Here is a 20,140-nt window from a genome sequence, read left to right as displayed (position 1 = left end):
AGTAGTGCTTGCCTCTTTCACAGCACTACAGAGATATATTGGTGTGTGTGTGTGTGTGTGTGTGTGTGTGTGTGTGTGTGTGTGTATACACACTATATATATATATACACACACACAGAGATATACTCTGTAACATCGTACAGAAAACCCGAATGAACTTTTTGGCCAATCCAATATATTGTCTTCCCTGCTGGACCATGGGCAGATTCTCTCTTAATCATTTCCATAACTGAAACAGAGTTGTGTCTGTTGAACAAATAAATGAATGAACAAATGAATGAAATGTGAGAGTGGAAAAAAAACCCAGAGGCATAACTTAGGAAGTAGTGCTGAGAAGAGAGAAGAGATGCCACTTTATACTGTACTCAGCCATAAAAAAAAAGAACAAAATAATGTCATTTGCGGCAACATGGATGGATGTAGAGATTGTCATACTGAGTGAAGGAAGTCAGAGAAATACAAATATCATATGATATCACTTATATGTGGAATCTAAAAAATGGTACAAATGAACTGATTTACAAAACAGCAAGAGTCACAGATGTAGAAAACAAACTTACGGTAACCAAGAGGGGAAAGAGGGTGGAGGGATAAATTGGGAGACTGGGATTGACATATACACGCTACTATATATAAAATAGATAACTAATAAAGATCTACTGTATAGTACAGGGAACTCTACTCAATACACTGTAATGGCCTATATGGGAAAAGAATCTAAAAACAAGTGGATATAAGTATATGTATAAGTGATTCACTTTGCTGTACAGCAGAAACTAACACAACATTGTAATCAACTATACTCCAATAAAAAATTTTTTAAAAAGAAAATGAAAAAACACACAAGTTTTCTGTCCAAAGAGGCCCATCCTTCACATAATCAGTTAGCCAAGGAAGTTTCCCATAGCCTGCCATCTTTTCAATGTCACTCTTCTCCCAAAATAAGCCTTACCTCATCCCCCACCAGACAGGCAGCCAAGCCCTCAGGTTCCTTCGGATGTGGCGTATCTCCTGCACTAGTCGTCATCATCACCACTATGGGTGCCCCCCCTGGCCAATGCCCCAAGCTACTGCACTCTATGAAGGTCATACATTCACTCACAGGACACTCAGATGTGCAAATCTAATCTCTTTTGTGAGACTCAACCACTGGATAGTGGGTGGGCAATATAAATTTTAATCCAAACAAATAAATTTCGCTCATACACAATGGTATTAGGCTAGTCCATTAGCAGACCATAGTTATGCACCCCTCATATCTTCTTCAAGAAAGGACTTACTGCGGGCTTCCCTGGTGGCGCAGTGGCTGAGAGTCCGCCTGCCGATGCAGGGGACACAGGTTCGTGCCCCGCTCCGGGAGGATCCCACATGCCGCGGACCAGCTGGGCCCGTGAGCCATGGCCGCTGAGCCTGCGCGTCCGGAGCCTGTGCTCTGCAACGGGAGAGGCCACAACAGTGAGAGGCCCGCTTACCACAAAAAAAAAAAAAAGAAAGAAAGAAAGAACTTACTGCCATCTGACTCCTCGTAGGTAGCTGACAGCCTCCAGCTGTTAACATCTCCAGAATCTGCCTGGGCTTTTGCACCGAGGTCACACTCTTGTTGGGGTAGCCCACAGGCAATGACAGAGCAAAGTGGTGATAATCAAAGTCGCACTGTCTCAGGGTAATCCCCAACTAGTAACCAGGCAAAGCAGTAGTACAAGAGCCTAGCTATTTGTACCCAGTATAGGACTTCTCTTGCCTTGGGCTGGCAGAGACTTTGTCAGATTCACATCACAGTCTGCTGGCCCCCCCGCCGCTCAATCCTGCTTCTCTGTCCCTATCCCTTCACGGGCATTATTCCCTAATGTTGGGCTGCGCTCCACAGGCCTGCAAGCCTTGTGGTTGTCCAGCCTGAAACCGAAGAGCCTGGGGACAGCAACAGAGACATCCATGGTTTGTTAGACAGGGGAAATCTTACATGTCTGAAGCAAAGAGTCCTGGAACGACACCCCTACTGTGTACCGCAGACAGGCCACGACAACCATCTTCACCACTCAGCGGAGAAGGAGGCAACCATTTATAGGGGAAATTGACTCAGGTTGGCTCATCAGTTACCAGGGAAACCAGCAGCTAGGGTTTGTCCCTCACAGTCCCTCAGGTTAATTACCATCACAAAGGCAGGTGTTTCCCTTTAACAAACTAGCAGGTGGAGTCATTCTGGTCTAAATATGAGAACAATCACTAGCTGGGGCAAGGGGCAAGCACGTTCCTGTGAGGAGGGTGAAGGTGAAGCAGGCATTGGTCAAGCAGGGGGAAGTACAGACAGCAAGAGAACAGCCATCTTGAGTGGCCTGACCATACACCTAATAAAGCTTTTGCACTCTTAACTCTTCTCGGCAACTGCTTCTCTGAGAGTCCAATCTGTAACATTATCATGATAACAGAAGTGGTCCACGAAAGAAGGCCATAGATGGGGCTTGGGGACCAGATCCCTCACCACTTGCCTGGTACTGAGGACCGTCTTCCTGGTGGGGGTTTTTACACAGACGGCCCCTACTACCAGGCGACCGAATTATTAAACTTTCACCTGTGGTATTTTGGAAAAACATGCCAGTGGAGAGGATGCACTAGCTGGGAATGATCAGCCATTTGAAATCTATGGGAGATTATAAATATAAAGAAAATAGAATTTGGTGCTTATTATTAAGTGACCTTGATGCCCTAAAAACAGATAATAAAATGCTGAGGGCCAATAACAATTAAAAACCGTACATGAGAAGCCAACAGTCTCCAGCTTACAAAGAAGCTTCCATTTCAGGCAATGGGGAGCATAAAAAAGCAAAGATCTAACCCAGGATTCAATCATTAAGGTGACTGAACTTCCAGGATCGTTGAATGCTCAGCTGAGACAGGTATGTTCTGCTGAGGTCAAGGTCCTAGGTGCGAAAACCCAGCACACTGACACACGGGATGGGGACGTCTAAGTGGGTGCCCCTGAAGGTTTTGACTCTCCAGTCTTCTCTAAAACTTCTCGGCCTGTAGAAGTGGCCCACTCTGCCCAAAAAACAGCTAGTGCTTCCTCTGTATGAGAGACAATAGAGGTCTGTCACCCACAAAGCCATAGGTCTATAAGCAACATTATCCTTCTACGAAGAAGCTGGACCTAATAGGGAAGGAAAGGGACTGGAAGGGACTGGGAGACCTCACCAGCACGTGCTGGCAGGAGTCAGGGGAGTACCTATGAGACTGGATTCTGAAGGTGCTTCATCAAGAGGTGTTTTATCTCAAAACCAAACAAGGGAGAGTTTGTTGGTTTGGAGGCACTTTCTTAGGATACGGGACTTAACACCCTAGCAGGGGCCCCAGAAGTGGGTGTAAACTCATAGTTAAGGTAGCACATTTGTTCTTACTCTTTTTATTTTATTCTATATGTTAAGCAATACCCTGTTTGCCTATCTATTTTGCCTCTAGGGACGCTGTGTATTTTTTTTTTTTTAGAGATGTTGTGTTTTATTAACCATCTCTAGCTCTCTACTGATCGGGCCTACATAGTTGCCACTTTAATCTCGCCTGTTGTTACAATAATTACAAACCCCTGGCTGCTGGTGGTTAAGCTCTATTGCTTTGCCTCTATTGCTGGGGGCTGGAAAGTGTTGGCTATCATTTTACTATTTCTTTCAACAAATCAAGGGACAACCTTCACTATCATCTGCCCTGGCCTGCGGAGCAGAGCACCATTCCCCAAAGGGGCCAATCAGCCACTTGGTAGCAAGTTAACTACAATGGGCCATATCCATCTTAGAAGGGCCAACAGTTCATTCTCACAGGATAGATACCTATTTGGGGGTGTGAGCTTGTCTTTCCTATCTGCAGAACCTCAGCCGGGACCACTGTCCAGGGGCTTATGGAATGCTTGATCCACAAGTATGAAATTCCACACAGCGCATCCAACATCCCACTTCACAACAAAGGAGGTATGGGAGTAGGCCCATGACCATGGGATTCACTGGTCATACCACACGCCACACCATCCAGAAGTAGCTGGCCTCACAGGGCACTAGAATGCAGGAAGGACGGGTTGTCAGGAAGCAAACACTGAGATTTATTGGGGAGTGACATCCGTAAAGGAAGAGTGAGGAAGCAGGATTGGGGTAGGGGGAACCATCAGACTCAATGCAGATCTGAGAAAGTTTCTGCCAGCCCCACAAGGAAACTCTGAAGCAAAGATTCCCATTTGAGGAGTCCTACATTGGACAGAAGTGGCTAGGCTCTCGTACCACTTCCTTGCTCAGTCATTGGCCAGAGGCTCCTCCAAGAAGACCAGGACCTTGACTCAAAAGCTGAGACCAACCCTGAAGGTGCTAGCAGCTGGGCAGTGAGTCCTTTCAGAAGAGGGATCTGAGTAACACATCTGTAGGTCTGCCACAGCCCATCCCTGTATCACACTGATCCACGTCTCCATACATGTTCAGGGAGAAGCCCATCCAAGTCTCTTGTGGGCCTAATAAGAGGGAGATAAGTGCGATAAACTACAGCCTCCCACTTCAGCTGGTCTTGGACTGCAACTGGTATTCAATGCCTCCCTCTTCCACTATTCATTCTAAATTCCCCTCACCTTCAGCTTTTACTTTGGAAGGTTTCGGTGGCTTATCTGGTAGTTTAAACCAAACCCTCATTCCTGAGAGATCAGAACCCCTGGTAAGTCATACCCTCCTCAGACTGGGGTTGCTGCATGTGTTCATTCAGTTACAATGGACTGGGGAATGGTGGGGGGGGGGGCACCTGGGTGGGTCATCTGAGTTCCACACATATTCCTCTCTCTTCTCATGGAACATTATCCCTCTATCCTCCTCCTGATTAGGCTCAATTATGCCTGTTAGGATGATGAGTTTTCTTGGCTACTAGTCATTGAACACAAAGAACACAAAGAACCCAAAGGGGCTAAGTGTCAGTCGTAGCTTGTAGGTCAATGGGATCCTTGTTATGGCCCCTGGTGGGAGTATAACCCCTTTGGGGACCAGGGTCTCTTAACACTGTAAAGCGTAGTTGCAGGGACAGGAAACAAAAAATCCTCCAGTAGGTCAGTCAGAGTGATGGTTAGTGGGGACATTCCTGACTCTACTCTTTGTTCCCTGAACCCTCTATTCTTCCTACGGAGGACAGAGCACCATATGGAGGTTTCCGATTTAATTCATTCTTTCTGAGTGTTGCCTCTGAAATGGTGCCTTTAGGTGAAAGATTTGACCATATGATAAATCAGTCATGCCTTGACGTGAGACGCATATTTACACGTCTAATCATCATAAGCCTGTGATGTAGGTACTCATTCTCTCCATTTTACAAGTGAGGAAACTGAGGCACAGACATGCTAAGAAACCTGCTAAACACCACGTATAAGTGACAGAATATTTCAACTGGGCCATCCCACAGAGGTCATACTACAAACTAAAGGGATGAATGGTTAGTAAAATTTCAAGCCTGCTGATTGGCTAATTTCCAGAGGCAATGAAGCCAACAACATCCCACCCAACATTTTTGAACACTGCTTCCAAAAGGAATTGCCATTCCAGGATCTTCCAAGGTCTTGATTGGAAGCTCTAGCCTTAACAAACATCCTGATGAAATACGAAGCTCCTCTGAAACGGTTTAAGCAATGAGTGCCATGCCATGGGCCTGCCCTTGCTCATTACTCCTGGCCCATACCTGACCCTCATTTAGGGACCATGACTTAATGCTGATCATTTCATTGTGGAAACATAAAGCCCAAAAACCGTCTGAGAGAAACAGTTTGCAAGTTTTAATGTGGCTTTCTCCTCTTCTATTTTCTCTGGTAGAATTTACTTACAGGCATAAATATGAAAAATACATATTACATATGATGAGTTACAATTATTAAAATTAAATAAGAGAAAATCCTTGGCATTCATATTCATTTCCTTATTCGGAAGAGACATCCCATTCTACTGATTGCAATATAAATAAGTTTGGAATAATGATTGTGGTAGTCTAATAAACTAATGGATCCAATCTCATAAGTCATTTTTATGGATAAAATGTAAAATACTAAATTCCAAACAGAATACATTTGCAGTTTGTTCCAGGAAAACAGATTACTACGTGTAATGTCAACAGTCATTACTTCCTGGTGTTACTTACCTGATCCCAATTTCCTAGCTAATACCACCGTGTGTGTAATGAATAATGCACTCTGTGAAATGTACACTCTGCAAAAATACATCATATATAGCACAGTTATTGGTACGTACATCACCCAATAGAGAATTTGTATTTCTTCCCTGCCTCCCACTCCCTTCCCACTATTTTTTTTATAATTTTCTTAAATATCTATTTATTTATTTATTTTTGGCTACACTGGGTCTTAGTTGAGGCTCTCTAGTTGTGGCATGCAGGCTCAGTAGTTGTGGCGTGCGGGCTTAGTTGCTCCGCAGCATGTGGGATCTTAGTTTCCTGACTAGGGATCGAACCAGTGTCACCTGCATTGCAAGACCGATTCTTAACCACTGGACCACCAGGGAAGTCCCCCCACTATTTTTTTTACCTAACATATACCTAGAAGAAACATTTTGCAGGGGTGTGGGTGGAGGATGTGCAAAGTGAGCAGCTTTTCATGACTGTTTATTTATTATTGAGATAAAATGAACATATAAGTAATCATAACCCAGATCAAGATGTGGAAAGTTTTCAGCACCCCAGAAAGCTCCCCTGTGCCCCCTCCAAAGAGCTAACCACTATTCTGATTTGTATCACCATAGATTAGTTTCACAGTGAGCAACTTCTTAAAAATGTACATTCAGTACTTAAAAATCTCCTAAAGTAGAGGCTGAAGTTATTTGTCACAACTGTCAAGGCAGCTCAGAGGGAAGTCTAGCACCTTTAGCAGTGCAGCTTAACAATAACTCTGTTTTTCAGGAAACTGATTAGGTAGTTCAAAATTATCCAAACCTCTGACCTTGCTTCTTCCTTTAGAGTTTTTAAAGCTATTCCTTTGCTTGTTTATATCCCTGCCCACCCTCATTCCTCATTCTGCCTCCCTCCTCGCCACTCACAACGCCCCCAGAGTGGTGTGCTGGGGGGCCTGCTTGCAGGGGCTTTTGAAAGCTGATTGTACACATCTCTTCCCAACTCCACATTCAGTGATGTTCAGTTGGTAGTTTAAGATTGGCCATGGTGGAAGTTTTTACACCACAGCAATTGGCAATCATGGTCTGGCAGACCCCTAGAATAACTGCTAAACATTTATCACCACTGACCACTACACCACACATACAATATATTCAAATCATGTCAAATGGCTTCAAAGAGCTTTGGAGATTAAAAATGCTACCTGGTCACAGAAAACCTAGTAGAAACAAGTTTCAACTCATCCAGTGTTTTCAAATTCATAAGAGCATGCCACTGGTCATGGATTGGTTTTACAACAATCATGATTTTGTGAATTGCTCCCTCTCCCTAAATTGAAATGCATGACAAGTTTTTAATTGAGGTAAACTGTCACCAATGTTGCTAGAAAATTTTTGCAATAGCCTTAGAGATACAGTAGCACATTGCAGAAATAGTTGAACATTCACTGTCTAGAACAGGATTTTAGTAACTTAAATCTGTACTGTAATCTCCACTGGTTTTGTATGCCTTCATGCATATAATGCTTTGTCACCAAACCATAGGGTAAATTCATAGGGGTCAAAAATAGTGTCTTCTTTCTAGAAATTATTCACAGTGCCTAGCACAGTATTAGGTTTTGAGCAGATGCCAGGTAATAATGCATCAATTCCATCGTTCCCTCCTCTATTTCCTTCTCCATCCCATCCCCCTAGTGAGTTTCCCTACACTTTATCAGAGCTGCTCCCTAATCCACCCAGTCACATAAAACAAACTCGACTATTATTCACAGTAGTCAAGGTATGGAAACAACCTAAATGTCCATCGATACATGAATGGATAAAGAGAATGTGTGTGTGTGTGTGTGTGTGTGTGTGTGTGTGTGTGTGTGTAATGGAACATTATTCAGCCTTAAAAAAGGAAGGAAATCCTACTATTTGGGATAACATGGATGAACCTTGACGACATTATGTTAAGTGAAATAAGCCAGTCTCAGGAGGACAGATGCTATATGACTCCACTTAAATGAGGCATCTAAAGTAGTCAAACTCCTAGAAGCAAAGCTTAGAATGGTGGTTGCTAAGGGCTAGGGGGAGGGGGAAAAGGGGAGTGACTGTTCAATGGGTATAAAGTTTCAGTTATGCAAGATGAACAAGTTCTAGAGATCTGCTGTACAACACAGTGCCTGTAGGTAACAACCCAGTACTGTGCCCTTAAAATTTTGTTAAGAGGGTAGATCTCATGCTAGGTGTTCTTATCACACACACACACACACACACACACAAAAGGAAACTGTTGGAAGTGACTGATATGTTTATTACCCCGATTGTAATGATAGTATCACAGGTATATGCATATGTCCAAACTCATCAGTTGTATACATTTAACATGGGCAGGTTTTTTGTCTATCAGTTATACCTCACTACAGCTATTCTTTAAAAAAAAAACAAACCTACAACAAAAATTAAGACAAGTATTATAATTATCCTGTATTTCAGGAACACAGTACACTCAGTTGACAAATATTTAAGCACTAACAAGATGAAGGGCTTTGTTCTAAACATTACAGATGTATACCAAGATGATTTAGACACAAGCGCTGACATGAGATTCCAGGCAAACACAGTACGTAAGATATATATATAAGAAACTCTGATATAAATAGGAAAATGATCCAGATATTATGCTTATGGAAGTCTAAGGAGGGAGAGGTTGGTTTTGGACATGCTGAGTTGAAAGCAGAGGTGGAAAAGCAAACAACCGAAGCAAGAAAGCACGAGAACGCATACCAGGAACAACAGTTTGGCTGGAGCATAGGATGTGGGGAGAGGAATAGTTTAAAATGAGATTGGAAGGTAGAGGTCAGATTATAAAAGATTATCAGTATCGTGCTAAGGGGTTTGAGCTTTACCTCAGAGCGTGCCAGATTCTGCTGCAGTAAAAACTCCAGTCAGTGACTTAAAACAACAAGGTTTATTTCTTACTGAAGCCACGTATCTATTGTGGGTAGTCTGGGGGCCCTTCACTTGTGGACTCAGACCAACAGAGTAGCTACCATCTGGAACCAGAGGGACAGAGAATAGGGTGAATTGTACACCAGCTCTTAAAGTTTCTGCCCCAAGATGCCATGCATCACTTCTGCTCACATTTTACGACTAAAGCAAGTCATGTCCACGCTTAACTTCAAGAGGGTGAGGAAGTGCGATCCTATGTGCCTAGAAGCGTGGGGAGCCAGATATATTTAGCGGACAGCTCTAATGGTCAACACAATTTGTCCTAAGAAGGAAGACAGGGTCATATTCAGATGTCAGAAAGATCACTTTAACAGTGTGTATGGGATGGATTGGAGGGAGGCTAACTTGGAGGCAGGGAGCCTAGTCAGGAGGCCAGTGCAGTGTTGCAGGTGAGAGCGAGTGGTGGTGTGATCCAGAGCAAGGTGGGAGAATAAGAGAGAAGGGGACTGATGCATGAGACATTTCATGAGATATTAAGGAGAATCAACAGCACTAAGTCAAAAGGTTGTGAAAGAGGGAGTCAGAGTAAATAGGGCTGCTGCTGGCAGACATATCAGGTGGGCAGAGACTGCAGTGGTGACCAGGACTGCTGGGGTATGGCTGGTGGTGGAGTGGAGCTAATGGACAGACCTAGTAAGCAGGGCTTAATGGGGGTAGTTAGGGCTGGTGAGTGTGGTCAGTGGTTGTTGATTATTGGTGGTGCGCCGTGGATGGGTGTGGGTGGTGATATCCAACATGAGCTGGAGAGTACCAGGAGTTTAGGCTGGCTGGAAAGGTAGCAAAGAGTCAAATAGGAAAGGCCTTGACCACCATGGCAAGAGGTGTAAGTTTCATCATAAAGACAATAGGAACCACTCAATTATTTTAAATGCATCTGCCTAATGATGCTTCAAGTACAAGGACAAATATGAAGTGAGACAATTACGTGTAGGGTAAGGCCACGGGTAGTGGACCCACCAGTGTATATTTGACAGAGCACAAGAGCAGAGGGGTGGGTTATCTAATGCAAATTGTGCTGTTACAACTTGACAACCATCTAGACAAAGGTGAGTGGGAATGCTTCCCAGTTTCTTGTACAGGATTTTTTTCCCCATTTTTGCATTTCATTCTCACTTTCCCAATTCATTTCCTACCACTCAGTGGCATTATTCAGCGTTGAGCAAGCCCATGGGAACACCAAATTTAGAGAAGGTTCTTTTAGCCAGAAACTGCCTTTGTGGATGGACCTCAAAATCTGGCCTCAGTGGAAAAATCGTCTGAGTTCCGAGAAATGGGAGACCATCTGGTGACTGCTGCAAGGAAGTCTGAGAAGTTAGCCAAGACTGGCGGAATGAAAATCTCCGATCTGAAGCTGCTTTCGTGAAGAAATTTCAATGCTACTGTCATCCCCAAGATTTATGTTAATGCCAACTTCATGATACTTTAAAGCTCCGAAATTTGGGCAACAACAAGAAAACATAATAACGAAATGAAAGTTAGTCATTGGGACACTCGTATTTAGTAGACTTCATCAACTAAGGTGTAGACAAGCAGCAACTCACGTTATAGCCATGGGAGCAAAGTGAAATATGTTAAAAGCTGCTGATATGCTATATTTACATTTTTAGGACATGTTATAAGACAAAAATCTTAAAAATCTACTTCTGTCAGCTAAATATTTTGAAATAAATCAGAAAATATTCTATATGGAGCTCTTAATGTAGTCTAAGAGAAGATAGGAAGGAAAATGAAAAACATTCTAGTTTGTAAAGAACTATTTAACAGAGGCAAGGTAAATACATTTAAAGTGACTATTATGAACATGTATTTATATCCACAAATACACATAGCACTACCACTTTTTTAGTGTTTTCTATGTGCTAGGAACCGTAATATATGCAATTTGTACATAATATCTCATTAATCATTTCAACTTCCTTTGAGATAGGTACTTATGTCCACACCTAAGTTTCTATTTTCTTCCCTATACTACTGGAAGCCAGAAAACCTACATTTCCAGAAGTCTCTTGCCAGCTAGGTTCTGGTTAGCTTTTGCCAATGAAAGACCCTTCCATGAGATAATGAAATAGGAGGCAAGGGTGAAGCCATTCTGCATTTGGACTCGCCCTTCTCTCCTACTTCACTGCATAAGTGACCCCAGGTACAACCAGCAAAATAACTGCTCAGCCAAAATCACTGACCAAAAGAACTCCCTCTTGCCTATCTCTGATACCGGGACCTCCCCTTCCCACTCCTGCCCCCAAGTCGTGGAGGCCCTCAGCCCGCCGAGAGAGGGACTCCTTGACACCCCTCTTTCAAACCCGGACCGCACCCTCTTCGTAGATGGCAGCTCAATACTCGGTCCTAACAGACGCCAACGGGCAGCCTATGCGGTGGAGGAATGCTGCTATCACATCAATGAAACAGGACTCGTCGAAGACAATGTAAACGCCCTCCATCGCTTAAGAGAAGAACTCCAACGCAAACACCAACAGTCTGCCTCCCCAATTCCCGATTGGTGGCGATCCACCCTCTATACCTGGCTAACACCAACCTTAGGCCCCTCAATTCTCATCTGTATCTTGTTCATGCTCGCTCCCTGTTTTCTTAGGCTCCTTCGCAGGCGCATGGAGGAAGTCTCTCGGGTGGCCACAAACCAAATGCTCCTCGGCCCTTACACCTTGCTTCCTACAGAACCCCCCCACTGGTCTCCCTTAAGCCTCGGACCTCTGGTTGCCCGACTCCCCTTTTGACGCCCCCATTCAGCAAGAAGTAGCCAGAGATCAGAACGCCGCCCCATTACACCAAAGATATCGGGATGTAAGGCCAACTGGCCCGAGGCAGGGGAACGCAATCAGATTCACAGGTTGCATCAGACCGAAACTTTCCGGACCACCCTGTTCCAGAAACTGACCTGGAGACTTTCCGGACCACCCAGTTCCAGGAACTGACCTGGGGACTTTCCACCCGGCCCAGCCTTCCCGCCTTTCGAAGGGCGGGGCTAACGGTCCCAAGACTGACGCAACCGGCACCGGATATTGTCGCGATACTCGAAGAGACCACCAAATAAGGAATACCCTGCGCCCTCCCGGATTCGCCACACCCCTTTCCCTTCTTCCCCTATAAATTCTGCCCAAACCCTCGCCCGGGCGCGACTTCTCTGGCCCCCTTCTCTCGGAGCAGTCAGCCTCGCCCGGGAGCGTTCCCAAATAAAGCTCGTTTAAGCTCTCCTCCGTTTCTTGGTGCTGTTCCTTACAACTATGAATGAACAACACTGCTCCTTCAGGCTCCAAAGATGTGAAGTAACAGAAAGTTCATGGCATGCAAATCTTGGTTACTCCATACCTGAGAGAATAGCATTCACTGTCAGGAAAAATATACACAAACATTCCTCAACTAATTCAAAATACTTTCTGCCTAGTTGAAAAACGTCAATCAACTACTTAATACCACCTGGTGCTTAACAGGTGGTAGATTTTTTTTCCCCATGAGAGACATGAAAAGTTATTTTCAAAGACTTTTTTCAAAGAAATTTTTATGATTTATTGCTTCAATCTCCTTTAGAAGGCAAATAAATATTTAATTCTTACACGGGCTTAATTCTTTGTGTGGTGTCACCTCCTATTCCCCCAATTATAAAGAGGAGTAAATCTTACTTGCTAAAGAATTACATTTCTAAGATCACCCTTTAAACTTCCAGCTAAAATAATTCATACTCTACTTCTTTCATGTTTAAAGGGTGTACATGTCTCAGTGTCTTCAAGGAGGTGACACAGCTGATGTTTCTTAAACCCACAATTCTGCTTTCATGAAATCAACAAAGGCCTTCTGTGGCTTTCTAGGAAGACAAAAGATTCCATTTCTAGCCACCTAAAGAAAGGATACCTGTTCTGTACCATAAAGGTGCAGAATACCTTGTATCAAGTGTCTTTGAGGTTTGGCAACTCTTTGACAACACTACTTTTCCTTGGTCAAGAAAATCTGAAGCTCTAATAAGCCATTCAAGTGAAATTTCTCACAGAATACAGTCTTTAGTAACCGTAGAATCAAGTTAGAATGAAAAATGTGACTTTTCTCTTCCATGTCTAGGATCTTTTATCAGAATTGTAAAGGTTTTGTTTCACTATTTTTCAAGAAAACAACTTACCATACTCGCAGGCTTTTTTTCTCCTGGGATCATTAACTCAATTGATTTGTGCATATTGTCAATGAGGCCAAGGTCTTGATGAATTCAGTCTCCGTGTGGGCCGTTTGGGCTTTCCATAGGCAGACTGCACCCTTGACTCCGACTTCAATCTCACGCCTGATCTTGGCCAGGTCAGTTTCCACTCCAGAAGGACAAGTGCTACTATAGCCATAATATCTGTGCAGACATTCCCACCATGGGGACAACTCAATCTCTGTTTACAGGTGTAATGAGGCTTGCCTTTACCTGTGCAAGATCTAACTGCAGCAAAAAGATACTAACTTGAATTTGGGGCTCCGGGATGAGTCCATATAGAGCACATTTACAGTATTTGAGGGCAAAATGATGAGCTGCTATAACAAACAGCACTAACAATACAGTGATTTTAAAAAAGGTGATATATCTCTCTCATAATATTTGGAATATAAGTACATAGTCCAGGTAAGCAAGGTAGCTCTGATCCAGTGATCATTTAGGGATCTGGTTGCCTTTTAGGAAGTTGCCCCTTTATCCCTTAAATCATGGATGTCATCTATGTGGTTAAAGTTAGATTGTCATGAGTTGCAGTATGGAAGAGGCATATTTACTTTCTTAAGGCCTGGATGCAGCAGACATCACTTGCATTTGCATTCTGTGGGGGAGAACTTAGTCAAATGGCTAAACCTACTGCACAAAGGACTGTAGAAGGTGTAGCCATGAACCATGTTCCTCGGAAGAAGTGAAGAACATGTTTCGGTAATCGACCAGCAGTCTTTGCCACAGATGGAAAGTCAAGGCCATCCCTATTTTGCTGTTTGCATACTCAAAACAACACTTGGAAGAAGAGCTGTCTCCAGCACAAGTTCTATGATAGCATGTCATTTTCCAAATCAACACCCATCACCCAACTGAAGCCACAAACTAGAGAAAGGAAGATAGCAGTCTAGGCAAAGTCACAGACATGAGGAAGAATAAGAATGAAAAACTGCATCATTCATCTCCCAATGTATTGATGCCATGACCCCATGGAGGGTACAGACTGTGCCGGGGAGAGCTTGCACCTTTCCCCAGCTCCTTTGGAACACGGAAAAGAAGAGCTATGGAGGAACAAAGGGAGAACTGCTAACACTGTCGAGTTCCTCCTCGGGCCTAACCAGAACAAGGGGCCTTGCATTTTCATTGTGCACTGAGTCCTGTAAATTATGTAGCCAGTCCGGCATGAGGGATAGGGAGCTGATGGAGAAATGCTTTTCCTTTCCTAACCCCCAGAAAATGGTGCTGAGACACATTTCATGAGTCTTCTCAGATATCTTCCCTTGTCGCGCTTTGCCATGTCCCTCACTCCTGCTTCCTGAGATCACATTCCCAAAGAAAGGACTTGCACAAAAGCTGTTGTGGTCAGTGTCTAAGCAGAGGCCGTAGGTGGTGAGTGACCTCTGCAGATATGTAGGGGAAGATCATTGCAGGCAGAGGGAACAGTCAGCAAAGGCCCTGAGGTGGGAGCATGCCCGGTGTGTTTGAGAAACAGCAAAGAAGTCACTTACGTGGCTAGAGTGCAATGACTAATAACACGTGAGAGATTCTGTAACAATCTATATGGGAAAAGAATTTGAAAAAGAATAGATATATGTATATGTATAACTGATTCACTTTGCTGTACACCTGAAATTAACACAACATTGTAAATCTACTATACTCCAATAAAAAATTTTTTTAATTAAAAAAGAAATAATCGGGGACTTCCCTGGTGGCACAGTGGTTAAGAATCTGCCTGCCACAAAACACCAAATAAATAAATAAATAAATAAAACAAAGAATCCACCTGCCAATGCAGGGCACACGGGTCCGAGCCCTGGTCAGGGAAGATCCCACACGCCGCGGAGCAACTAAGCCCGTCTGCCGCAACTACTGCGCCTGTGCACTAGAGCCCTTGAGCCACAACTACTGAGCCTGCGCCCTACAACTACTGAAGCCCGTGTGCCCTAGAGCCCATGCTCCGCAACAAGAGAAGCCACGGCAATGAGAAGCCCACGCACCACAACGAGGAGTAGCCCCCACTCGCTGCAACTAGAGAAAGCCTGCGCGCAGCAACGAAGACCCAACGCAGCCACACACACACACACACAAAAAAATCGGTGAGAGAAATAGGAGATGAAGTCAGTGAGCTCACTGAGGGGCTTAAAGATCCCCGAAAGGACTTTGGGTTTTTCTCTGACAGAAAGGGAGAGTTGTTGGGGTACTCAATCAGAGACATGATATAAGTTTTCAAAAAGGACATCTGGCTGCTATGTTGAGAATAGACTGTAGAAGACAAAGGTAGGAGCAGGAAGAACATTTAGAAGGCAGTATATTGGGGCTTCCCTGGTGGTGCAGTGGTTGAGAGTCCACCTGCCAATGCAGGGGACACGGGTTCGTGCCCCGGTCCAGGAATATCCCACATGCCGCGGAGCGGCTGGGCCCGTGAGCCATGGCTGCTGAGCCTGCACTTCCGGAGCCTGTGCTCCGCAACAGGAGAGGCCACAACAGTGAGACGCCCGTGTACCGCAAAAAAAAAAAAAAAAAAATGGCAAGAAGGCAATATATCCCTCTCAATATTGTGCAAGAAGATGATGGCTTGGATCAGAGTGGTAGCAGTAGAGGTGATGAGAAGAGGTCAGATTGTGGATGCATTTCAAAGTAGAGTCAAAGGATTTGCTGATGGATTGGATGAACGCTGTAAAAGAAAGAGGGGGGTTGAGGACATCTACAGGAGTCACGGCCTGGAGACTTAACAGAGAACAGGTCACCAAGGGAGTGGCAGACCGGACAGAGTGGGGATGGTTCAGACAGGAAACAGGATGATCTGGGGAACAGACAAGTGAGTGTCCAAGGAAGGGGACAATGGGACTCACGGTTCAGGGTAAATCTTTCTCTATTTTCCCCTTTTCCCTTGCTGAAAAAGGAATGACTAATGAGTAAAGTAATGGGCTAAAGAGAAGGGGGTCAGTACCATAGAGGTAGCCACTGACTCTGTGTATACTTGGGGGTGACTTTACACAGAGTTGCATTTGGTCTCTGAGGCTCTCAGATATCAGGACAGCCAAGTATAACAGGCCGATGTAAATAAGACAAATCAGCTTTCCTAGAAAGAACATGGAACTGAGAGGCATGTGTGCTGGTCTACCGTAATCCATAGATTAGCAATTCCCCATGGGAAGCATCTATTTTTGCCCCACCGATCTTGACACTTCTTCACATACCCCTGAAAGAAAAGCTACTGACAAAGCACTGAAATGTATGGTGAAGGTTTCATAGGGAAGACAGAGGAAACATGTACATCACACACAACTTCATCAACCCCCTCTTGACATGTCTCTTTGCCTCAGCCTCTCTCTCCAACCATCCTACCAATGGGATATTTTTTCCTTCATCCTCTTAAAGCTGCTTTGCTTCATTAACCTCCTGTACTCCTGGACCTATCATTCCTGCCCCTAACCCAACTGCAGCTTCTCCAAACTTGTAACTTAGCCCATTCTGGGGGGGGAAAAAAAGGAGGATTTTCTACTTACCATGATCCACCCCCTTGGGTGGGTGGGGGATGGGAGAGAGCAGGGAGGAATTATAAAATCTCTTTTTCTTGTGCAGTAAGTGCTGAGGACTGTATCAAAAGACATGGTCCCTAGCCTCCAGCATCCAACCAACATGTCAGTGGATCACTGTAACCCAAAGTCATAATTGTTATGACAGAAGTAAGCACAAGTACTGTGGCACCATTAAGGAGGGGCACCTAATCCAGACTGAAGGGGTGGCAGTCAGGGATGTCATTTCAACTTTTCTGAGCACCTACTATGTGCTAGGCCCTGTACCTCACACTAGTGCTATGCTGGGGCCCCAAGTAGGTGCTTAGTCTGCCTATTGGGTGACACCCTTCCTCCTGCTGAGGCTCTCCTCCACTGCTGAGCTCAGTTTCCCCATCTGTCCACTGAAGGAATCTGCCCAGGGCTTGGCAGAACCGGGATCACAACCTGAGGCTTCTGGTTCTTACTATCAATACATGGGACTTAGAAAGTCTTAGACTTGACTAAGAAAGTGTTGACTCAAACATGTTGTTCTCATTGCTCATTCATCAGCCCAAATGTATTGTTAGTAGCAATAGGAGGCTGTAGGCATTGTGCAGGCCTCTAGAGAATTCTAGGGCTGATTTGCCTATTTATTTTTCCTGCCCCAGTCTCCATGGTCATTACCGGGACCAAAGAAGTCGTATCTTCACGGCATTTCCTTGGAACCACAGTGACATTCAGTGGCCATTGGAGGTTGAAAAATAAGTGTCAGAGAAAGCACTTGTCTTTGTGCTGCAGGATGGAGTGAGGCAAGTTTCCCAGCAATTTTTCCACTTAAACCAGCACAAGCTGATCGGTTCCTGCTATTGCTTATGGAAATTTAGCATAGGGTTAATAGGCTGGACCTGGCCCAAGACCACTACCTCACACAAGCTATTTATCCTCATTCAGCTGCCTTCATAGACAAAAGAACAAACCAAACCAAAAGAGTTTACATTGCAATACCGATTTTTAATTTTTCTCGTAGATAATGCTTCCCTAATGCAAAAAAAAAGGGAATAAAAATTTGAAAAACACAAAATGTTACAATCATCCACAACCTCACCACCCAGAAATAACCCTCATTAACATTTTAACTTATTTTCTGCCTGTCTTTCTATGAAACATACATTGTTATCATTCAATACATACTCGTTGCCTGCTTTCCGCACTTACTGATATATTGTGGACATTTTTCCCTGCCATTCTTCTGTACCATTATTTATAATGGCCGAATAGGAATCCAACATATGGATGTACTGTGATTCACTTATGGATGTATCATAATTAGTTAACCAATTCCATATTGTTAAAACATTCAGATGCTTTCTAAATTTTTAACATTATAAAATAATATTGTAGGAGTTTCCTTACAAATAACCTACCTGATTATTTCCTTAGCATTAATTCCTACTATTGGAACAACTCACTTAAAGAGCATTCACATTTAATACTTTGGAAACATATTGCAAAATTACCCTCCAGAAAGATTATACCAACTTTTTCTCCCATCAGCTCTTTTTGAAAGTGCTTATTTCCTCATGCCCAGGTCAACACTGAGTATTATCATTACTTTTCTTCTTTGACAGTGTCAAATGATAGGCAAAAAATGGAAAAATTTTTTAATGGCAAAGCATTTTTGTTTACTTTTCATTTTTTATTATAAATGAATTTGAACTTTTACTTTTTCATTGGCTGTTTGTTCCTTCGTAAAGTGCCTGTCCTGGTCTTCTGCCCTTTTTTCCCATTAGAATTTTTATCTTCTTTATTGATTTATAAACACTCTTTAGTGTTAACCGTTTGTCGTACCATACAAATTTTTCTCAGCATGTCATTGTCTTTCTGCTTCTTTGGCATATAGAATTTTGACTTTTATACATTCAAATCTATTTATCTTTTCCTTTATGTTCTCCATCTTTAGTGCTATGTTTAAAAAGGCCTTCCCTTCTCCTAAAATATATATTTTGTTTTTTCCTCTGGGTTTCTTGTTTTGTTAATTACATTTAACTATTTAATCCATCTGGAATTTATTTTCTTGAAGTACGAGGTCAGGCTATATAACTTTATTAAATAGTTGTGCCACAATTAACTGGAAGAATAATTTCTCCTTAACTTTTTTTTGCCACCTTCAACTATCAAGGTGAGAACTGGGGACAGGTAAAGGACAGACACGAAACAACAAAAGTGTTTTATCAGAATGAGCAACATCATTAGTTTTGACTGTGGTTTAGAATTTAGATGGGACCAGGTGGCAGGCCCAGTACAGGGAGATCCTGAGCGTCTCACTGACTAATATGGTAGACAGTGTTGTTGATACTGGCTATTGGCTCTCTCATCCTTCATTCCCACTTCCTTCTAATGCATCTTCTGTGCTGCAAAGACTGGAAAACTGAAAACCACATTTCACAGACGCTTTTACAGCTTGAGTTCTGGGTTTGAAATACCTTCCACCAAATATGTGCATTTACGCGAGATCTAAAAGGCAGAGATGAAGACAAGACCACCTTCCCTGCCCCTGTGGGCTCCTTTACGCTGGCAATGAAGGTCACGCAGACACAAGAATGTTCTGCAACACTGTACCAGCATCTAGTCTCTAGCTTCCTGGGTGTCCAGAGGCAGCACATCAGTGACAGTGGTATTTCCTGAATCCACCTTCTGTTCCCTGGGCCATTCTTGAACTCAAGCATTCCAGTGATGGTCTCAGAGGTAGTAGCCAACTGGTAGATGGGTTCTATAAGATTCTGGGAGCCATTCCTATAGGCCCAGCCTAGATCCCACTCTTCCAACCCTTCCAAGGCTTTTTAAAAAATATCTAGGGAATTCCCTGGTGGTGCAGTGGTTAGGGCTCCATGCTTCCACTTCAGGGGCCACAGGTTAAATCCCTGATCAGGGGACTAAGATCCTGCAAGCTGTGCAGCGTGGCCAAAACACTAAATAAATTTAAAAGATAAAAATACCTAATTTCCTTATTAAATCCCTTTCTACTGAAAATACCTAGCGTGGTTTTTTGTTTCCTATACTGAATGCTGACAGATACAGACAACCAGGGTCAGGGTCCAGGATCTTTTCAGGGTCCAGGTCAGGGTCCAGGACCAATTCCTTGCAAGACCTGAGTCTGGAAAAATATGGGTTAATGACAGGGGCCTTTCAGGCAGCAGCTGGCTAATATACAGGGGAAAACTCTTTATCCATCATTGGCCTGAGTCACATATTCTGGTATCCTTCAACTTTTGGTTGAAGCCAACACTAGGTGTAAATACATGAAGAGTGGAGGAGCAGAGAGGAAGGGAGCCAGGAAGGTA

The 20,140-nt window shown here is 43.7% G+C and overlaps 1 long non-coding RNA gene across 1 annotated transcript in view; it reads right to left on the bottom strand.

The window, feature by feature from the left end:
- The window catches only part of LOC132418504 (uncharacterized), a 330,667-nt gene extending 328,887 nt beyond the window's left edge, over positions 1 to 1,780 (bottom strand). Inside the window, exon 1 of the long non-coding RNA XR_009518004.1 lies at positions 1,281 to 1,780. This is a non-coding gene — a long non-coding RNA (uncharacterized lncRNA). The remainder of the gene's footprint in view (positions 1 to 1,280) is intronic.
- Between the last annotated feature and the right edge of the window lie 18,360 nt (positions 1,781 to 20,140).

Source organism: Delphinus delphis, chromosome X (assembly GCF_949987515.2).
Source record: "Delphinus delphis chromosome X, mDelDel1.2, whole genome shotgun sequence".
Taxonomy (NCBI): domain Eukaryota; kingdom Metazoa; phylum Chordata; class Mammalia; order Artiodactyla; family Delphinidae; genus Delphinus; species Delphinus delphis.
Note: the sequence above shows the minus strand (reverse complement) of the source record. Positions and strands in the feature narration are given on the sequence as shown.